This window comes from Schistocerca americana, unplaced genomic scaffold, assembly GCF_021461395.2.
Source record: "Schistocerca americana isolate TAMUIC-IGC-003095 unplaced genomic scaffold, iqSchAmer2.1 HiC_scaffold_17, whole genome shotgun sequence".
NCBI lineage: Eukaryota > Metazoa > Arthropoda > Insecta > Orthoptera > Acrididae > Schistocerca > Schistocerca americana.
This window is the reverse complement of record NW_025725790.1, coordinates 10,361,272-10,370,256: the sequence shown is the minus strand read 5'-3', so window position 1 is coordinate 10,370,256 and position 8,985 is coordinate 10,361,272. Positions and strand designations below refer to the sequence as shown.

The window sequence follows — 8,985 nt, the reverse complement described above, 5'->3', positions numbered from 1 at the left end:
ATCGTCATTTTTTAATGAACACTAAGAGTCATTTTACAAATACTATTGCACTGAATTTAAAATAAAAAAGTTTTATATTTATTTATAAGGTAAGAAACATGTAATACAACTACTGTAATACTTATTTACAATGAACACATTACTGCACTGAAATGGTGCAGAAGTTAGATTATACTTACACACACACACACACACACACACACACACAAATTTTCAGTGAACACACTACTGCACTGAAATTGTGCAGAAGTTATGTTGTACTTATATACAAATCAGTTGGTTTTCCTCAGAAATTCATCAATGGAGTAGAAGGAGTTGGCCACCAATAAATCCTTTAGGCTTCTCTTAAGCTGAATTTCATTGGTTGTTAAGCTTTTTATGGCTGCTGGCAAGTTATTGAAAATGTGTGTTCCTGAATAATGCACACCTTTTTGTACAAGACTAAGTGACTTTAAATCCTTGTGAAGATTATTCTTATTTCTAGTATTGATTCCATGAATTGAGCTGTTGGTTTGAAAAAGTGATATATTTTTAATGACAAATTTCATTAAGGAATAAATATATTGGGAAGCTGTAGTTAGTATCCCTAGTTCCCTAAACAGGCTTCTGCAGGATGTTCTTGAGTTCACACCACATATAATTCTTACTGCACGTTTTTGTGCCCGGAAAACTTTAGCTTGGCTTGATGAATTACCCCAGAAAATAATCCCATATGACATTATGGAATGAAAGTAAGCATAGTATGCCAGCATTTTCATTTTTATATCCCCTATGTCTGACAAAATTCGCATTGCAAACAGAGATTTGTTAAGACGCTTCAGCAGTTCTGTGGTGTGCTCCTCCCAGTTGAATTTATTATCAAGCTGTAATCCCAAGAATTTAACACCGTCCACTTCTTCTATCTTCTTGTCATCATATGTGAGACATATACTCTTGGGACACCCCTTACAAGTTCTGAACTGCATGTAGTGTGTTTTTTCAAAGGTTAGTGACAAAGAATTGGCTAGGAACCAGTGATTAATGTCTACAAATATTTTATTGGCTGATCTTTCTAAGACTACACTTGATTTGCTATTTATTGCAATGTTTGTATCATCAGCAAACAAAACAAACTTGGCATCTGGTAATGTTACTGATGAAAGGTCATTGATATACACAAGAAAAAGTAAGGGCCCCAAAATGGAACCTTGTGGGACCCCACATGTAATTCGTTCCCAGTTGGATGATGCCTGATAGCTTGATACATGTCTCTTTCCTAATAACACCCTTTGTTTCCTGCCAGAGATATAAGATTTGAACCATTTTGCAGCATTTCCTGTTACACTATAATATTCTAGTTTACTTAAAAGGATATTGTGATTTACACAGTCAAATGCCTTTGACAGATCACAAAATATACCAGTTGCCTGCAATTTTTTGTCTAATGAATTAAGTACATTTTCACTGTAAGTGTAGATAGCCTTCTCAATATCAGAACCTTTTAGAAATCCAAACTGTGACTTTGACAGTATGTTATTTGAGATAAGATGGTTATAAAGATGACTGTACATTACTTTTTCGAAAATTTTTGAGAATGCTGGCAACAGTAAAATTGGACGGAAATTTGATGCTATTTCTTTATCTCCCTTCTTAAGCAGTGGCTTAACTTCAGCATATTTCAGCCATTCGGGAAATATTCCACTGATAAACGACTGGTTACACAGATAGCTTAATATGTTACTTAGCTCAGAATCACATTCTTTAATTAACTTTGTTGATATTTCATCATACCCACTAGATGTTTTTGATTTTAAAGATTTTATGATGGACATTATTTCTGTTGGGGTAGTGAGGGTCAAATTCATATTATGGAAGTTACTTGAAATGTCTGGTCTAAGGTAATCCATAGCAGCATCTACCGAACCTGACAACCCCATCTTTTCAGTAACAGTTATAAAATGTTTGTTAAAAAGTTCTGCAACACTATACACATCTGTCACCAATGCATCATTTACTCTTAATGCTATTTGTTCCTCTTCATGTCTGGTTCTACCGGTCTCCTCCTTCACTATATCCCATATTGTCTTTATTTTGTTATCTGATATGACTATCTTTTCCTTGTAATATATTTGCTTTGACATCCGTATTACAGTCTTTAATATTTTGCAGTATTTCTTATAATGTGCTATAGCATCAACATTGGAAATGTTTCGGATTGACAGATACAGTTTTCTTTTTGTTTTACAAGATACCCCTATTCCTCGAGTAATCCATGGCTTCTTTGTAGACTTTGCTCTAACCTTGGTAAGTTTTGGGGGAAAGCAGTGTTCAAATAAGGTAAGCACTTTATTAGCAAAAATGTTATATTTTTCATTCATGCCATGAGCACTGTAAACATCAGTCCAGTGAATGTCTCTGAGGAGTGTCCTAAAATAATCAATTTTTGGCTTACTGATTACCCTCTTGAGCTCAGATTTAACAGATTTTATATCCTGTTCAGTATTAACATTTAACAGAAGGAACTGCATGTCATGGTCTGAGAGGCCATTGACTATTGGTTTTGTAATATAATTTTGTTCATTTGACTTTTCTATAAAGATATTACCAATGGCTGTTTGTGAGCAAGTGGTTATCCTAGTGGGGAACTTTACTGTGGGAATTAAGTTGAATGATAGTGTTACTAACTCAAATAGGTTCTTATTGGGAGAGTCTTTAAGGAAATCTACATTGAAATCACCAGCAACCACTATTTCTTTGTTTTTGGTTGTTAAATGGGCCAGTACAGCTTCAAGGTGGTTTACAAACAGATTAAAGTTACCTGCAGGTGCTCGATATACACTTAATATTATGAAAGATTTTTTGTGAAAATCTAATTCTGTTGCACATGCTTCCATATGCTGTTCTAGGCAAAATTTATGAATGTCTATGTTCTTAAATTTATGACAGTTCCTGATGAATGTGGCAACTCCTCCTTTCTCCATTTCTGATCTACAAAAGTGAGATGCTAACCTAAACCCTGTAACACTTAAAAGTTCTATACCAGTGGTCACATGATGTTCAGAGAGGCAGATTATGTCAGCTGGGTTTGAAGACTCTAATTCATCTATGCAGATAGTTAATTCATTAATTTTATTTCTCAGTCCTCGAATATTTTGATGCAATAAAGATAGCTGACATTTCACATTGACTGACTTAAAGTTGGATGGAGTTAAAATATCTGCTGACAGTTGAAAATTCTTAACCAATGGCTGTTTATGTTGATGTAATAAGCTGGAATTATGTTTTTTGATTTCTTTCTCAAACTGAAGGTTTGTCTCAGTTCTAACCTCTCTTAAAATTTGTTTTCTTTCTGTCCTCCCTACCCTAAAAAAGGGTCTTTTCTGAATCCTATAACCACTGGTATTTTACCACTCATGACAGTGCCTCCCCCCTTTAACTTTCCTGCTATTTCCCCAGCCAATTTACCCTTCCCCTTCCTGTTGAGGTGAAGGTCATGCCTAGTATAATCCCACCTACTGACAGAATCAACATGAACCACACCAATGTGTGACCCCGCACCCGACATGAGCAGCCGTTCCAGCTCCAAATTAACTCTCTTGACAGAAGAGTTCAAATGAGGTCGGTCATGGCGCCCAAGAACAGATACAAACTCAACACTGGTATGCCTCAATGCTGATGCAATCTTCGCCAGGTCACACTCTATGCTGTACCCAGGATCTCTGTCAATACTGTTACCTGCCCCACCCACTATAACCACGGTGTCTTCCTTAGTGAAATCTTTGCAAAGTGATCCTAAATCCTCTGTCACCTGCTCCAGACCAGCACTAGGTTTAAAAAAATTGGTGCCCTGGTATTCTGATCCTAGTTCATCCTGCAAGAGTTGGCCAACACCTCTTCCATGGGAACTACCTAACAACAACACTTTCTTTCTCTTTACTGATTTCCCTACATTCTTACTTTTCAATTTGCTGCTGAAAGTTTGTTGTGCCCTGTCTACACCTGTAACTGCTTGAGGCTCACCAGCTTCTAACTGAAGCAACAGGTCAAATCTATTTTCCACATTCACCATAAAGCTGTCAGACAAAGTTCTAGGCCTGTTCCTCCTGTTGCCTGTTGCCACTTCCCACCTCTCTTTACCCTTCTCCCTCCTTAACCTGTCAAGATCTCCCCTGGCCTTGTCTAACTCAGCCTGAAGGGCAGCAATTTTCCCCTCCTGTTCCAGTATCTTCCTATCTCTACTACAAATCCTACAAAACCACTGATGAGTCTCATTTACTTCCCCTATTCCCACGCCACTACAGTCACCCACATGGAAAAAACTACAGCACCCATCACACCAAAGCCCCGACCTAACAATTCTACGGCAAGTCAAGCACTTTTCACTCATGATAAACGTAATAATTTATTAACAATAAGTCAGTTAAATTACAGATAAACACGAAAATATGGTTACACAAATTTGGCCTATACGCAACTGTGTGTAAACAAAAACAAAAGTGCAAAGTTTCTGAAACAACAAGTTAAACTTTACGCTACTTTCCGGATACTTAATTGTAATCTTCAGGGCCTCCTAATGACGATGGAACACTCAAATTGCGTCGAGATTCAATACACCGTCCTCCAGCCGACTTGTCTCCAAGGGTCTATTGCTGCCTCTGGCACCTTATTGTCGTTCTCCTGTGAGCCTAGATTTTCGAATCCGACGCAAAACTGATAGTTAATTGAGACGTTCAGGGAGCGTAATGACGATGGAACATTCAAATTGCGTCGAGATTTAATACATCGTCCTCCAGTCGACTTGTCTCCAAGGGAATATTGCTGCCTCGGGCACCATATGGTCCGTCTCCTGTGAGTCTAGATTTTCGAATCCGACGCAAAACTGATAGTTAATTGTAACGTTCAGGGGCTCCTAATGACGATGGAACACTCAATTTGCGTCGAGATTCAATACATCGTCCTTCAGTCGACTTGTCTCCAAGGGTCTATTGCTGCCTCGGGCACCTTATTGTCGTTCTCCTGTGAGCCTAGATTTTCGAATCCGACGCAAAACTGATAGTTAATTGAGACGTTCAGAGCCTCCTAATGACGATGGAACATTCAAATTGCGTCGCGATTCAATACGTCGTCCTCCAACCGACTTGTCTCCAAGGGTCTATTGTTGCTTCGGGCGCCTTTTGGTCGTCCTCCTGTGAGTCTAGATTTCCAAATCCGACGGATTACTGATAGTTAATTGTAACGTTCAGGGCTCCCTAATGACGATGGAACACTCAAATTGCGTCGAGATTTAACACGTCGTCCTCCTGCCGACTTGTCTCCAAGGAGATATTGCTGCCTCGGGCACCTTATTGTCGTTCTCCTGTGAGTCTTGACTGTCGAATCCGACGCAAAACTGATAGTTAATTGTAACGTTCAGGGCCTCCTAATGACGATGGAACACTCAAATTGCGTCGAGATTCAATACATCGTCCTCCAGCCGACTTGTCTCCAAGGGGATATTGCTGCCTCAGGCACATTATGGTCCGACTCCTGTGAGTCTAGATTTTCGAATCCGACGCAAAACTGATGGTTAATTGTAATGCTCAGGGCCTCCTAATGACGATGGAACACTCAAATTGTGTCGCGATTCAATACATCGTCCTACAGCCGACTTGTCTCCAAGGGGATATTGCTGCCGCGGGCACCTTATTGTCGTTCTCCTGTGAGTCTAGATTTTCGAATCCGACGCAAAACTGATGGTTAACTGTAACGTTCATGGCCTCCAATTGAGAATGGAACACTCAAATTCCGTCGAGATTCAATACAACGTCCTCCAGCCGACTTGTCTCCAAGCGGATATTGCTGCCTGGGCACCATATGGTCGTTCTCCTTTGACTCTAGATTTTCCAATCCGACGCAAAACTGATAGTTAATTGTAACGTTCAAGGAATCCTAATGACGATGGAACACTCAAATTGTTTCGAGATTCAATACATCGGCCTCCAGCCGACTTGTCTCCAAGGGTCTATTGCTGCCTCGGGCACGTTAAGCTCATTCTCCTGTGAGTCTAGATTTTCGAATCTGACGCATAACTGATAGTTAATTACGTTCAGGGCCTCCTAATGACGATGGAACACTCTAATTGCGTCAAGATTCAATTCGTCGTCCTCCAGCCGACTTGTCTCCAAGGGGATATTGCTGCCTCGGGCACCTTATTGTCGTTTTCCTGTGAGTCTAGATTTTCGAATCCGACGCAAAACTGATAGTTAATTGTAACGTTCAGGGTCTCCTAATGACGATGGAACACTCAAATTGCGTCGCGATTCAATACATCGTCCTCCAGCCGACTTGTCTCCAAGGGAATATTGCTGCCTCGGGCACCATATGGTCCGTCTCCTGTGAGTCTAGATTTTCGAATCCGACGTAAAGCACATAGTTAATTGTAACGTTCAGGGCCTCCTAATGTTTATGGAACACTCAAATTGCTTCGAAATTTAATACATCGTCCTCCAGCCGACTTGTCTCCAAGGGGATATTGCTGCCGTGGGCACCTTATTGTCGTTCTCCTGTGAGTCTAGATTTTCGAATCCAACGCAAAACTGATGGTTAATTGTAACGTTCATGGCCTCCTAATGAGGATCGAACACTCAAATTGCGTCGAGATTCAATACATCGTCCTCTTGCCGACTTGACTCCATGGGTCTATTGCTGCCACGGGCGCCTTATTGTCGTTCTCCTGTGAGCCTAGATTTTCGAATCCGACGCAAAACTGATAGTTAATTGAGACGTTCAGGGCCACTAATGACGATGGCACATTCAAATTGCGTCGACATTCAATACATCGTCCTCCAGTCGACTTGTCTCCAAGGGAGTTTTGCTGCCGCGGGCACCATATTGTCCGTCTCCTGTGAGTCTAGATTTTCGAATCCGACGCAAAACTGATAGTTAATTGTAACGTTCAGGGCCTCCTAATGACGATGGAACACTCAAATTGCATCGAGATTTAATACATCGTACTCCAGCCGACTTGTCTCCAAGGGGATATTGCGGCCTCGGGCACCATATGCTCCGTCTCCTGTGAGTCTAGATTTTCGTATCCGACGCGAAACAGATAGTTAATTGTAACGTTCAGGGGCTCCTAATGACGATGGAACACTCAATTTGCGTAGAAATTCAATACATCGTCCTTCAGTCGACTTGTCTCCAAGGGTATATTGTTGTTTCGGGCGCCTTTTGGTCGTTCTCCTGTGAGTCTAGATTTCCGAGTCCGACGCATTACTGATAGTTAATTGTAACGTTCAGGGCTCCCTAATGACGATGGAACACTCAAATTGCGTCGCGATTCAATACGTCGCCCTCCAACCGACTTGTCTCCAAGGGTCTATTGTTGCTTCGGGCGCCTTTTGGTCGTCCTCCTGTGAGTCTAGATTTCCGAGTCCGACGCATTACTGATAGTTAATTGTAACGTTCAGGGCTCCCTAATGACGATGGAACACTCAAATTGCGTCGAGATTCAATACATCGTCCTCCAGCCGACTTGTCTCCAAGGGGATATCGTTGCCTCGGGCACCTTATGGTCATTCTCCTGTGAGTCTAGATTATCGAGACCGACGCATAACTGATAGTTAATTGTAACGTTCAGGCCTTCCTAATGACGATAGAACACTCAAATTGCGTCGAGATTCAATACATCGTCCTCCAGCCGACTTGTCTCCAAGGGGATATTGCTGCCGCGGGCAATTTATTGTCGTTCTCCTGTGAGTCTACATTTTCGAATCCGACGCAAAACTGATGGTTAACTGTAACGTTCATGGCCTCCAATTGAGAATGAAACACTCAAATTCTGTCGAGATTCAATACAACGTCCTCCAGCCGACTTGTCTCCAAGCGGATATTGCTGCCTCGGGCACCTTATGGTCATACCCCTTTGACTCTAGATTTTCCAATCCGACGCAAAACTGATAGTTAATTGTAACGTTCAAGGCCTCCTAATTACGATGGAACACTCATATTGTTTCGAGATTCAATACATCGGCCTCCAGCCGACTTGTCTCCAATGGTCTATTGCTGCCTCGGGCACGTTAAGCTCGTTCTCCTGTGAGTCTAGATTTTCGAATCCGACGCATAACTGATAGTTAATTACGTTCAGGGCCTCCTAACGACGATGGAACACTCAAATTGCGTCGAGATTCAATACAACGTCCTCCAGCCGACTTGTCTCCAAGGGGATATTGCTGCCTCGGGCACGTTATGGTCGTTCTCCTTTGACTCTAGATTTTCGAATCTAACGCAAATCTGATAGCTAATTGTAACGTTCAGTGCCTCCTAATTTGGAAGGTAGGAGACGAGGTACTGGCAGAAGTAAAGCTGTGAGTACCGGACGTGAGTCGTGCTTCGGTAGCTCAGTTGGTAGAGCACTTGCCCGCGAAAGGCAAAGGTCCCGAGTTCGAGTCTCGGCCGGGCACACAGTTTTAATCTGCCAGGAAGTTTCATTCAATACATCGTCCTCCAGGCCACTTGTCTCCAAGGGTCTATTGCTGCCTCGGGCACCTTATGGTCGTTCCCCTGTGAGTCTAGATTTTCGAATCCGACGCAAAACTGATAGTTAATTGTAACGTTCAGGGCCTCCTAATGACGATGGAACACTCAATTTGCGTCGAGATTCAATACATCGTCCTCCAGCCGACTTGTCTCCAAGGGTCTATTGCTGCCTCGGGCACCTTATGGTCGTTCTCCTGTGAGCCTAGATTTTCAAATCCGACGAAAAACTGATAGTTAATTGAGACGTTCAGAGCCTCCTAATGACGATGGAGCATTCAAATTGCGTCGCGATTCAATACGTCGTCCTCCAACCGACTTGTCTCCAAGGGTCTATTGTTGCTTCGGGCGCCTATTGGTCGTCCTCCTGTGAGTCTAGATTTCCGAATCCGACGCATTACTGATAGTTAATTGTAACGTTCCGGGCACCCTAACGACGATGGAACACTCAAATTGCGTCGAGATTCAATACATCGTCCTCCAGCCGACTTG

General features: G+C 41.9%; 1 non-coding gene across 1 annotated transcript; it reads left to right on the top strand.

The window, feature by feature from the left end:
- The first annotated feature begins 8,345 nt into the window (after positions 1–8,345).
- Trnas-cga lies at positions 8,346–8,420 on the top strand. Its single transcript has one exon. It is a non-coding gene; the product is annotated as a tRNA-Ser (tRNA).
- The last annotated feature ends 565 nt before the right edge of the window (positions 8,421–8,985 follow it).